This window comes from Sparus aurata, chromosome 1 (assembly GCF_900880675.1).
Source record: "Sparus aurata chromosome 1, fSpaAur1.1, whole genome shotgun sequence".
In the NCBI taxonomy this organism is placed as follows: Eukaryota; Metazoa; Chordata; class Actinopteri; order Spariformes; family Sparidae; genus Sparus; species Sparus aurata.
In genome coordinates, this window is record NC_044187.1 from 10,631,589 (window position 1) to 10,645,062 (window position 13,474).

The 13,474-nt window shown below is 39.3% G+C and overlaps 1 protein-coding gene across 4 annotated transcripts in view; it reads left to right on the forward strand.

Moving 5' to 3' along the window:
• grin2ab (glutamate receptor, ionotropic, N-methyl D-aspartate 2A, b) overlaps positions 1–13,474 on the forward strand; it is a 129,576-nt gene that overhangs the window by 20,668 nt on the left and 95,434 nt on the right. The window lies entirely within an intron of this gene.

Genomic DNA, 13,474 nt, shown 5'->3' on the forward strand with positions numbered 1-13,474 from the left:
TGCGATGCATACCATATTCGGAGTCCCATTTTGGTTCCAGCGTGACATAGTGTTGAAATTATGTGTCGAGATGCATTTGACTGAGCTGTTCACTGAACCATCTCCTTTGTTGACAAAGCAGGTACTATAGTTCTGAATTCATTGTCTCGAGCAGCTTGTCAGTGTAGCCCAAAGTAAGACTGTGTCGTTCTGTTTCTCTGCGGTTAAATCTGTTTAATCCCTCACATTAAATGTGCTGCTCTCAACATGTTATCGTGCTGCTTTGAACAGGATGGCCCTCTTGAGATTATTTTGATGGCACCTAAGTGGAACTGGTGATATTCACACAAACATTAAGTTCCTGTGCCGCTGCGGGAACACAAAGATCCAAAAGATGTCTGTCTCTCATATCGTTCTCCTGCATTCAATTTTTCTCGTAAAATAGATTTTAAAAGGGCGGAGTATTCAGTAGAGGTTATGTGAAGGTATAAGGCTGTGCAAAGTGAGTAATCAGACTTGTATGTGTCATCCTGTCCTCAGTGTTTTGGTTTTTGGTAGTGTACAAGACATTTTTAGAGCTTGAGTCCAAAATTAGCCCCAAATCTACATATGCCTGCAAGTGGGGAAAGGTTCAGAAAGCATTCATGCAGAAGACACTTTTATTTTCATGAAAGAGTCTTTACGGGTCATAGAGTTTTACCTCTGTTGAACCAGTACTTTTACTGAAAATATTGCATTTATTATCATGCATTAGCTGCGACAAAGGCTCATCAACAAAATAGGTTTATGTAATAAACTGGCTTTTTCATAACCCATTATTACTGAGCCATAAGAATATCGCTCGGGTATCATTCAGATTATTTTATGGCGCTGTGTGTTTTGTGTAGCTCAGTTAAAGGCATTTGAGTCAGAAATACTAGAATAGGTCATTGTAGAAGAACCACGGAGAATCTTTATACCCTTCCCTTGTTTTCTGCTCCTTTCTTCATTAACATCTGGAGGATTTGAAGTAGGAGTGCACACACAAGATTGCATCCGAGAGCTTATGAAGGATAAATACAAGGGTGCTTAAAAAAGGAGAAAAACCAAAGAACCTGTGGGTGGAATATGCACCTTACTGCCCTGCATTGTAGCAGTATTTGTCCTGAAGGAGGTATTGACATATCCTGAGATAGGAGCTACAGCAAATAATCCCCTTATCTGCACAGGATTTTGGGATGGGGCTCACAATACACTGAAGTTGACAAGCTGCATGTTTGAAAACAAGGTTCATGGAGGTGTTGCTCTACTTAGAACTTTAACAGCACTGCCAGGTGCAGCCACCAAGGTTGGCATAACTTTAGTTGTCATCTTCTGAGTGATTGATTTCTTTTAAGTCAGTTTAACCTGCGACTGAACCTGCGCTACAATGCATCAGATAATCCTGTCCCGACAACACCAATATTTGATTATTTTGACTCCCTTGCGGATAATAAATCTAACATTTTCTTGTCCGCTGTTGGGAGAACGTAAAACCTGATGCTCTGGCTTCATAGATGTGTTTTTTGTACATACAATCACGGGTCAAATGCCGCGCACATGCGGCACGGAAGGATCAAAACGAGTGTTTTCATTTTTCTGTTCCTAGCAATTACCAGTGAAAAGGACTGAGTGACATATGATAATGAGTCATTTGAACCCCGCTGATCTTCTCTATATTGATGTGTGATAGTGCAATCTCAGACATAAGTTAATAACCCAAAAGCCTCTTAAGAACGTACACTGTTTAATCATTTAATCAAAAGACAGTTGGTGGTCTCATTTAATGAGTTAGTGAGCCATAGTGCTATTAAGTAGGGTTTGACTAATACAGGTTTTTGAACTGATATTTTTAGAAAGATGGTAGTTGTTCATGTAGTCTGATGATGCTCCACATCAGTGAAACAGACCATTTTATGCCTTAAAATACAAGTATTCAGCGTTTTACATAATTTGATTATGTGTTTGTGTTCTATATGTACAGCTAAAGATTGTGTGAAGGATTTCGTAGTTGTTTTTTAATCATTACTGAACTTCCCATCTCTGTGATTGAAGAAAAGGAATCACAAGATGCTGGTTTAATACTCATAATTAAGATTTTAAGAATGGTGGTTGCCGCCTCATAGTCATGCAGCTATCACATTTCAGCTAACACTGCCTTAGTTAGCAATTTGACAATCTAGGGGCTTCTGACTAAATGTCTGTAGCTAACACACACCTGCATCAGTGTGTCTTTAATGGTTTTCAAATGTTTCCGTCTGCTCAAGATTCCAGATAAGCCTTATCCAGTTCCAGCCCAGTTTTTCAAGACTTTACTGATAGGATTTAAGTAATCGGATTGGAATAAATCTAAAAATTGGGGTCTTTCAAACCTAAAAAAATAGCAGCTTCCGTTGCTCTTGCTAGGATTTGGTTTTTGGAGATCAAATCCTACTTTTTTTTTATCAATCTTAAAAACTTGTACCTGTGTTTTTCCACGACTCAAAGGCAGATTGTTTTGATGTTGAAAATCAGGATAATCTTGATCCTAGTTGAGAGGAGGTTTCAGGGTGGATTTAGAGGCATGACAAGCATAACAGAACTGTAACCAAGAAATTGCCACCTATACATCTTGATTATGAATTAAAAAGAGCTTCTTATTTTTCTATTTTAATCAGTCAGAACAGCTGCACATCCCAAATGCCTCTGATACAGACCAGCTGGATGGTTGATGAAACCTTTGTTCTTCACAAAGGTGATGGATTTAATGTTGATATTATGTTATGATGTGGTATTAGATGTTTCAGCAGTCATGTTCCTTTAAGATCTTATTCGCTGTCCACTAAACAGAAACAGTCTTCTATACTATTTTCCATTTTGTGAGCAGAGGGCTATTATTGATAACATTATTTGTTTAATAGCTGATGAGATAAAGGTTAAAGGGGTGTTAAGTTATTGAGCTGTATCGGCAGTAAGTAAGATCTTAAGATTGGCCAACATTTTAACATCAATAGATATTCTCACAGCACAAAGTGAAAGTTATCTCATTTTGGGAAAGATCGCCCAGAAATCTGTGAAGAGGTAAAAAGGTCATTTCCTTTATTGACTGGAGAAGCAAAGCATATTGACTCATGAGGCTTAAACCTGAAGTTGATCAAGTCCGCTTCACTAATAACAACTAAAACTGCTCAGTTAAGGTTCAGGATCGTGGGAAATGAATTATTCTTACAGCTACATGAATTGAATTTTTGGCCAATTCACAGCATAACAAGCTCTGAACACAACATTGACATATTAACACCTTATAAAGTTGTTGTTGCAAACAATAGCATATTTACACATCCAGCAGACATGGAGCAACAGTAGCATTTATTTTGAGATGTGCCTCTAGCTTCCTTCTTAATAAAAAGTCCCAATATTTTTCAATTAAAAAAGCTGCCCATCAGGGCGGGAAACAATGAAGATGAGAGTGGAGAGAGTGAACCAAAACAGATGCTGAAACATGCCACAGAGCTGAGAGGAACATAGTACCGCAGTGATTTGAATCATTATTATTATGATCAGACAATGCTCCCTTAAAACCTCTATGTTTCATTTTAAAAGTCAATAATGCAGCTTCAGTATTGGCAGTCAGTGGTCATTGTTAGAAAAAACGATGCAGACAGATGTGCTCCCCTTTGATGTCAGCATTCATCTTTCAGTTGAAAGCTTAAGGCTTTCAAGATGGTGGATGTTTCATTTTGGATTGTAACCCCCCACTGTGCCTGTTTGAATAGAGGGCTTTTGAATTAGCTTGATTAGTATTAAGCACAACATATGGCTTTGAGAGTGAGAACATTTCTAGCTTCCTAGGAGGCTTAGTAGTTACCTTAAATGATGCCTTTTTCACTTTGTCAGTCTCAGGGCTTTTTCCAGGCTCAAAAAGAGGCTTAGGAGGTGGCTAAGTGCGGCCAGCCTGGTCCTGTCATTTTGGCCAACTTAACACCCAAAACCCATATTCCAATTTTATGCTTTTACAGACACCAGATTTTGGTTCAGACTGATATAACACTGGCCTAGTTAAGACATTCTTTAGCATTTTAAATCCAATTTGATTCAGTTTTCCGGGGCAACGAGGAACAGATCCTTCGCATAAATGTATCCGTAATATTTCACCCCTTTATTTGTCTCCAGCAGGGATCATTGTCAGTGAGGTCTCACTAAATCGCACTCAATTTAATGTATTACACATGTCAAGGCACAATGATGATTAATACATTTTTACAATGAATCAGACACTATCACCGGAGGAGATAAGGCACATTCGGGCTTTTTTTTTTAAACAATGGCACGTGGTGCTTCACGATTATATTCTACTGTAGCACCATCATTCTGTTTTCAAAAGAGGCTATAAAAAGAATATTTAATTCTCTTGATAAGCTAGCAGCTACATTACGAAAAAAGAAAGTCAGCACTAACTGTGCCAATGATGTTAAGTCCATAAGGAATTTAATCAGTCAGCTTCAGCAGAAGTAAAGTGGCCTTATTATCTTCCCCCATATTATTTTTCCTCAAATTCACATTTAATTACATTTTCTAAAAATCATCTTGTTTAACTTTTTAAAAGAGTGATGATATAAACAGTGACTTGAGCAAATTAAGGTTTTCTTTTGAAACGATAACATGTAGGGGAGAAGCTCATAAATGGATTCAAGAGTTACAGGCAAGAAACACTTGTTTCATGAGTGAGAGCATGTTTAATGTTGGCAGACAGTTCAGTTAAAATGAAACCCCTACTCTGTGTGTGTGTGTGTGTGTGTGTGTGTGTGTGTGTGTGTTTTCAAAAACAGTTTCTCGTGAAGCACTGGGCTTAATTTGACACATTACTTGAAATTTTCTCAAGTGTTTTTGAAGCTGTATCAAGGAATGCCCATTTCCTTTTCAAATAAAGAGACATGAGGTAAATTAGGCCTGGTCCAGTGTATTTTTGAGAAGAAGGAGAAACTGAACACAGTGTTTCATCATGGCGGACCATTCGTTCTCATGAAAATTGCTTGCTGCCTGCACATGCTGAAAAAGTCTCTGCAGACTTCTTCATGCATGTGTGTTTTGGTTTCATAGGGCATACATGTTAGAGACTTCCCAAATGTTATTGTACCCAATCGATCAAGTACTACTCATACAAAGACACATTTGTTCGTTGTGATCAAAAATATATATTCACTATATTAACTTGTATGTTTTTGTTGAGATGCCGAACTTTAGGTCTGTTGGTGGTGGTAACAGTCAAGCCTGGTGTTAGATATTTACTTCTGGTGATAACATTTATGCTTCAGAAATCATGAAAGTGGTGTTCTTCTGTGTAGATTATCTTGCTGAGGAAAATATTATATCATAGACTTTTGTTTTCTGCAAAGCTTTTTTTCTGTGATAATCCAAAATAGACCTTTTGTGGAAGGGACCAGAATGATGCTAACTTCGGGGTTAGCCTACAAATATACGCCGACCCTGCAGCGCTGTATTGATGGATCACTTTCTTTTATATTTGTACTTACTGAGGCTTTCAGACGGCGGCCGACCCGACCTATATCCCGAAGCTTCAGTATCTGAAGAATTGGGAATGAAACTCAAAAATCAAGTGTCAACTGATATTTTGCAGCTCTGTCTTCAACAAGATATTCTGCCTTCTCTCCGAAGCCCGACAGAGAAAATCTGCTACGTGAAAGGTTCCCTTCCTGAAGCACATCTCAAGTTTTTCATAATCATCCAACCAAAAGAAATCAGCAGAAAGTGCATCCCTGGACTCGACAGCAAAACAGTGAACCTCATTCTTAATTTCATTTAGGACACAAGACAAATATATTCAGTCCTCCTCTGGAGGGGCTTTACTCTGGTTGTCAACAAACACTGTGTTCCGGGGAAGCAAAGCAGCTGAGTGGTTTCTGCTTATCAGAGGTCATCTGTAGCTTTTCATGCTGCGTTTGCTTGCGATTGCATGAAGGGGTGGACTCACTGTAGGTAACCTTTTAAATTGTTGGGATGACTTTTCTCTTTAAGAATGTGGATTAACTCTGCAGTTGGCATTTATACCTGTCTTAGATCCTATCACAATGCATGTGTGACCACATACAGATGTGGTCTAGCCAATTCAGTAGCATTTTAACTACATGGTCTATGTGCAGTTACATACAGAAGTCAGTCCTAGGTGTACGTGAGACCTGTAGACAGATGCTTGTAGACATTATGGCCAGTAAGCTAAGGCCTGCTGCCATACATTTGTGACTCTTTTCTGTCCGTGTCATAGCCTCCTGTCAGCCTGTCACTCACAATCACTGTCATGCCAACTGATAAGACAGCAGTGCTACTGCTTAATGCAAATATGATTTAAAATATAAAATGTTTTGATGGGGTATGTGCAAATTAGTTTTTCACCTCCATAGATGAATACTCAAGGGCACATCTGCAGGTAGATGCAAGGACATGAGAAAATGATTAGATGTAAATTCCCCTCTTTTTGAAGTGTTGCTAAAGATTGCATCTTCAAAGAGTGTAATATTATCAGAGTTAAGCTATTTTATCCATTATTGATTTGGTTTAAGTCGTCCAAGCTTTTATCTCTTCTCATTTAGACAGCTGTAACTGTGGTGTAACTGTGTTTTTGCCTCAGACAAGGGTCTGGCTCTCGTCTCCAATTTGTACAAACACAGCACCGAGGAGACTTCTTGGAGCACAGACTCTGCTTTTATTGATTCTGCTGTTGATTTTTTTATGAGTTATTTATCTTTTTGTGAAGCACAGTGTACTGACATAGGCTATATAAAGATGATTATTGCTTTAATTATATAATTGTAGATCAACCAGTACATCTGTTAGATAGTAACTGCATTTTTTATAAAGCCCAGGCCTTGATTTAAGTGGTGCACCGTGGTACTTAAGTAGATTTTTATACTCACACCCCAGTGCACCAATTTTGCGAGGGTATGGTGCTTACCTTGGAGACACACTCACTGATTTGATTAATATGTAAACAAAACCAGAAGCCTACAATATGTGTACTTGGGTTCCCAATATAAAACACATTTGCACACCAATAAATGCCCATAATGTATAGCATATTAATACATTATTGAGAAGTATGACCAACATAAAAAAAAAACTGAATCTGTGCTTCTGATAATGTGCTTTATTAAAAACAAATTGAAAGCAAAGCAGCTCAGATGCATCTTGCCATAAATGTAGTCAAGTTTTTAAGGCATCATCAAATAAAATGATGGCTGATTTCCACATGAATAGGACCTCGATCACTCCATGATTTAGCGTGTCAGCGTGTAGTCAGTTTACATTCATTTTTTTCACCATGATCTTGTTGAGAACTCTGCCAGGCAGCGAGATGAAGTGGCCAAAAATATTCCCAAAACATCCACAAATCATCCAAAATATATTACTCCAGGTAAAATGCTCCCCTCCACGCTGGCGACAGGTGCTGTCTCAGCCAGACAGGGCATCTGTTGATGTGGGAACACTTGAAGCCTCTGTCTCCTCCTGCCAAGTGCAGTTTTTAACAGCAATGAGCAACACATCAAAAAACATATGCTGACCAGCCACCATTGCCCAGAGATGCCCAGAGATGTATGATCAAGGACAGATCCCATGTTTGAGGCTTTGGAACAGATGCCATCAAATGTATGCCTTGACCAACTGCCTAAACTAATTTTATAGTGTAATATTTCAGACAGAGAATTTGCAAAATTGCTGTTGGTTAAAGTGATGGCTTATTGCATTGCTATGTACAGCTATGTAAGTAGTAGATCTCTTTACTTGAATGTTCAGTAATGTATTTATTTCAATATGACACAACTGTTATGGAAAGAGCCACAACGTGGTGCCACTGCTATTTGACAGTGATAAAATGGAGTGTTTTCAGGTCTCTCACAGGCTTCATCAGTGATGGATTTTAAAACAGTTGAAGTCCTAATTAATAGCCATCATGAGCATGAGGGACGCTCGCCCCCACTTCTCAGTTGTAAATCCCCTAATATGTTTTCACATCAGTCTCACAGTTTATTTGATGCAAAACGCTGCTGCCTATTAAGTTAAAAATTTAGGGAAATAAACATTGCCTGGTTCCATAACAAATAAATACTTAAGGGAGAGGGACTTTGTTTCTGTGAGAGCGCATGTCGAGTTTAGCACCAGGATGTATTTATGAATTGAAGCAGGTAACTTGAAATGTCAATCTCTCATTCCAGTTCAGGCAACTGATATGGTGACTGTCAGTGGAAGAGCGACCTACCCAAACCTGTTTGCACTATCCTCTTTAAAATCATTGATCCGAGAGTGGCGTGAGATTGGGTCACCACAACAAAAACGAAGTCCTGCAACGGGAAAAACAAAAGACACAAAGTTTGCATGTCTTCCAACAATGCAAACTCAGAGAGGTGAATGCTAATACTAGCCGAGCCCGGTTGAAAAAGGAGGATAGTGTAGCAGCAGGAAGTTAAGGCTGGAGAGCAATGAGAAGCTTACGGCAATGAAACGTCAATGACCACCCTGGCCAATCCATTGAGATAATGGGGGAAGGCTGATCAATGCAGGGAGCCGGATTAACCAGGTGGAGGAGGGATCCACTGCTCTCTTTGCCTGCTAGGCTACTGCAACTTCAGAAAAGATTTTATGAGTAAGAGAATTGCACAAGGAGGGGCTGTTTCTGAATTTCCATTGTTACTGAAAGCTCAGAGTCAGGGGACAGGGTGCAGTGGACTGACACATTTTTAAGGGAGCTGTTGGATATACCGTTGGATTTCCTCCTTCAGCTGGAACGAGCCCACAGGTCCCTCCAGCCGAGACCGGCTGATGAGGATGCTCCCACGCGGTCGCTCGTTGTGAGATTTGTCAACCCTCACCATAGGCAAAAGGTGTTGTAAAATCTACAGCGCGGGGAGGAAAACGATCTCCATGGATTAAGACTACTCACCGGTCCTGTAGAAAAAGAAATGTGAGTTAACCAAGACCAAGAAACAACCGAGGGATTTATCCGATTCCAAACTCTGTATCCAGCTAAACTGAAGGTTAACCTGAAGGAGGGTATTTAAAATATACAACTCTGCATGGAAAGCAGCAGAGATCTTACTGCCACTGGGAATTGAGACATCTGTCTTTGAAGACAAGTCTTGATAGGAACTAAATTGAATAGATTGGCAGATAGTCGTCACAGAAGGCCTGGAATGAAGAGGGATGATGACTTGCTGTGTCAAAATGTAGAGGCTCTATAAGATGCAAGAGCTGCTGAAGAGAGGGGGTGAGTGAGACTGACCTGTGGCATCCTTGAATTATTATCCCTGTGGTGACTCTATCTGACTGGTTATGGTCATTTCAGTGAATCTTTGTACCAGATATGTATATTGCCGCCAATCCATACTTGGGAGAGAGTTAAACAAGTGAGGCTGAAACATACAGAGGACTTGACTCCATATCTGCCAACAACATTGGTGAGGGTACTTTGCCATTTTGAGAAAGGCTTTCCCTAAGAGCTACACTTAATCAGCTTTATAGTTCATAGTTAGGGCCTGGGGTTTGGCAACTTCAAGAGTCATGTTTATCAGTCCTTTGTTAACTTCCCGTGAAGGCAAAATTGATGTTTAAGTGTTTTTATAACACATTACTTGCTCGTTATCTCACTTACTGGCCAGCACAATGTATACAACAGTATCAGGCCCAACAATGGCAAAAGTTTTGTAGGTATTGTCAAGTAATTAGAAAATGATAGAAAAGTGCCAGTGACTAATCCTAAACCATCACGACTTTAGGACGATATTAAGTGATTTGGTTAAAATTGGATTGTATTTAAGGTAGAAGATGTTTTCTAATGTCCTCCAACTCTGGACAGATAGCTTTACAAGTTGCTAAAGCAACTGCTAACTAACGCTACTGCTAACCAGCAGTCTCCTAATGAACATCTTTGAATGGGGTCCATAAACAGCCCCCCGAAAACAACGGAGGCCAGTAACAGTACCAATGTGATTTATGGAGTTTCCTGATGGACTTTTGCTGGTGGATTTTTTGCTAAAGTGACTGCTAACTGCTGCTAAATGGAGCCACGGTTGGCTAATAAGTGGTCCTACTTGCTGAACCTGGCGAGTAAACCACTTTGGCACTGTATTACCTGTCGTCAAACTGGCCTCCATCCTCTCAGAGGTTGTGTTATTTCTCCCCAGTCACTGGAAGCTGCCAGTCTGGGCAGTCAGTTGAGCTAGCTCCAAAGTAGGGTGGGATAACGCACATTTAGCACTAATGATGCCCTCAAGAGCCAGTAAATAACTGCAAAAAGCCCCTCCCTAGCTGCCTGTTTTTACAGAAATCACTGATGGAATGATGCTGATGCAAATAGCTCTTCTGAATCATTTACTGAGAACTTTAAAGTGGAGGAATGGTGAAAGTTTTCAAGGCATAAAAATAAGTAAACGGGACTGAAAAGGGAAGAATGCTAAATATGCAATGGATAAAAATGAATAACTTGAATGAGAATGAGGTGCACAATCCACTGAAAAGGGGTTAAGTATTATCCAATGAAAAAAACCCCATTGGAATAAAACCAAACACACAAAACGAGCAATATCGAGGTATAAAAATGTCTACCCATCAGCACATAAATCTGGCAACAAAATCTATCAATCTAATCACTTATGCGCTTACACTTCAAAAAGAAAAAGAGAAGGGAGGTGTGTGCTGATATAAGGAAAGTTGGAAGGCAATCTGATTACCTTGTGCATGCCCCACCAAATGGTGACAAGGTTGATATTTGAAATTCAGGAATTTTAATCTGTGGTACTGAAAGATAACTGGACTCATCAAGGCCAATACCAGACGAACGAAGACAAATAGGAATATTTATACTGTTATGTAGGAGATGGTAGGCACTGACGTATGAAGGGACTTCTATGCTGCAGGCCAAGATTAGAGCTGTTTTTCTCATCCCCACTCTTCAGACACATGAATTGACTATTTTCTAATGTGTAATATGGAGAGACGTGTTTGTTTGTTGTGATATAGCAAATATTGATATTTAGATCATAGCCCCCTCTGTCTTACTATTGATTTTAACTGAAAAACCAGACATACATCATGGAAGCTTAATTCAAGTAAACTTAATAGGCTGCAAATCAAAGAAGCACTAGAGGAGGAAATTAAGCCTATTTGGATTTAAATTATACAGGAGAGGTGGAGACGTCAGTGCTATGGGAGTGGGACGCATTTAAGGCCGTTATGAGGGGAAATATTATCGCAATGACAGCCAGTATGAAAAACAAGAAAGAATAAATAAACTTTAATTAAAACAAAAGCAGCTTAGAGAACATAAAGACAGTATGGACCTAGATATTGAACATGCAATTAAACTACTTAAAAATGACACTGATTTAATATACACACAGGAAATGCAATAAGGAAGAAGTAGTAATTCTCAAACAGAAAAATTGCGAAGTCGGTGACAACACCTTTATATTAGCTTAAAAATTCAAGGAAAAACAAGCAGACAGCTTCCTCTACAAAATAAAATAACCCCTGAGATAAAGGAGATTGAACATAAACCCAAGAAGATTCAACAGTGTCTGGTGTCATTCTATCAAAAATGTGTTCTCAACGACAGGAAGACAATGACTCAGACTGCTTTTTTTTTTACGCTCACTCCATCTTACCGACACCAAAAATAATATCCTTAAAGCTGAGGTGACACTTGAAGAAATTAATCCAGCTATTACAAGACTGAAGGCAGGTAGCTCCCCTGGCACGGACAGCTTCACCTCTGAATTCTGCAAGGTGCTGAGGGGTAAGTTACCTTCGTTAATGAGAGCCTATAATTGGGTACTTCAAAAACTAAAAATCTTCCCTCATGGAGAGAGTCAGTAATTTCCCTTATTCCTAAGGAGGGCAAAAATAGACAATGATGTGATATGTTGAGACCTACAAGTTTACTGAATGTAGATAATCGAGTGTTCACATCTATTACAACAAGGGGGCTTGAAAAATGCCTGCCAGATATTATCCACATAGACCAAACTGGTTTTATTAAACAGGGACAAACATAGAATAACTTAACCTGTCACAGAGAATGAGATCAGCCTCAGTGCCCAAAGGCATTCAATGCAGTCATTTTTATATGAAGTTTATATACATTTGGATTTCATGAGGATTTCATTAAATTGATTCAAACGTTATTTGACAAACCAACAGCCAGAATTAAAGTAAATGGGGACCTTACTGCCCCATTAACTCAACACAAGGGATGCAGACAGGGATGTGCAGTCTCTTTTTTCCTGTTTGCCATATTTATCAAGCATCGCAATGAAAAGGTTTTCAACCATCATGGGAAACCACAGCTGGCATTATTTGCAGATGACGTTTTTTTTTTTTTATATATATATTTAGAACAACCCACCCAGTCCCTATCCAAACTGATGTGTTGCCTGGAGGTATTTGGCAGGCTATCAATTCAAAGAAACAAGTCCTCAGATTTAATTATGAACCCACTGGGGATATCATTGAAAAATTGCAAGTTTACCCATGATCAGTGTTGGACTTCATCCAAACTAAAGGCATACTGTATGTAAGAAGATAATATTTTATTCCATCCTTAAATATGAAGGAAGTTAAACCGAACAGCGTCATGGGTATTTGGGGAATTGCAGAGAACCAGGAATCAAATATGAAAGCGTTCAACTCAAGTAAAAGAAAAAAGAAGATTGGGGCGTCTGTGGTTTTTAGAGTATGTAGTCCAGCTGAGACATCTTTATCTGGCAAGGCACCTGGTATCATCCATCTATCTTGCCAGGCCTCCAGCCTATTGTCAAACACGTAGGTGTTGAATCAATCCGGATCATGGGAGGAACAACTGGCAGCTGCGACTGAGATTTAGATGTGACGACCAGCAAGAGAAGCAACTGTTTGTTTGAAAACACCAATGGCAGACTCACGAGGTTATCACAGATGTTGCTATAGCATCAGTTATATTAGGACTTGAGAGTAGATACAGGCTTGGGTGAGAGTTTGATGTACCAAGTGGCACCAACTGGTTAATCTAATTGGTTGAAGTTATTCTATGATAGACAGATGGTTCGTCCAATCCCCAAGTATTTTTTGAAAGTGCTTGCCTTTTTCCAAACAGTTTATGGTGGTGCTTTCCAGATGGTTCTGTGTAACAAACCATTTGAGTTCTGTGTAGCAAACCATCTGTCTGCGTCAGATTAGAGGCCCCTCATACGCTGATGCAACCACGGCTAGACTGCTAGGTGGAAAGAGCTAGAGCTGGCAATGACTGATCACACCTTTAAGCAACTGTTTATGATGAAATACAAGTCAAAAGTCTCTTGGACAGAACAAATGCATTTAGTTACCTGTCCCTGAAGATTCGATACGAAAAAATGTGTAATATGGGGAGAATATCAAAACTATAAAGGTGGTGTGCCTCGATCGGGATATTTTATGCCAATTTGAGCATCAAAAGATTTAGTACATGTGTAAGGAA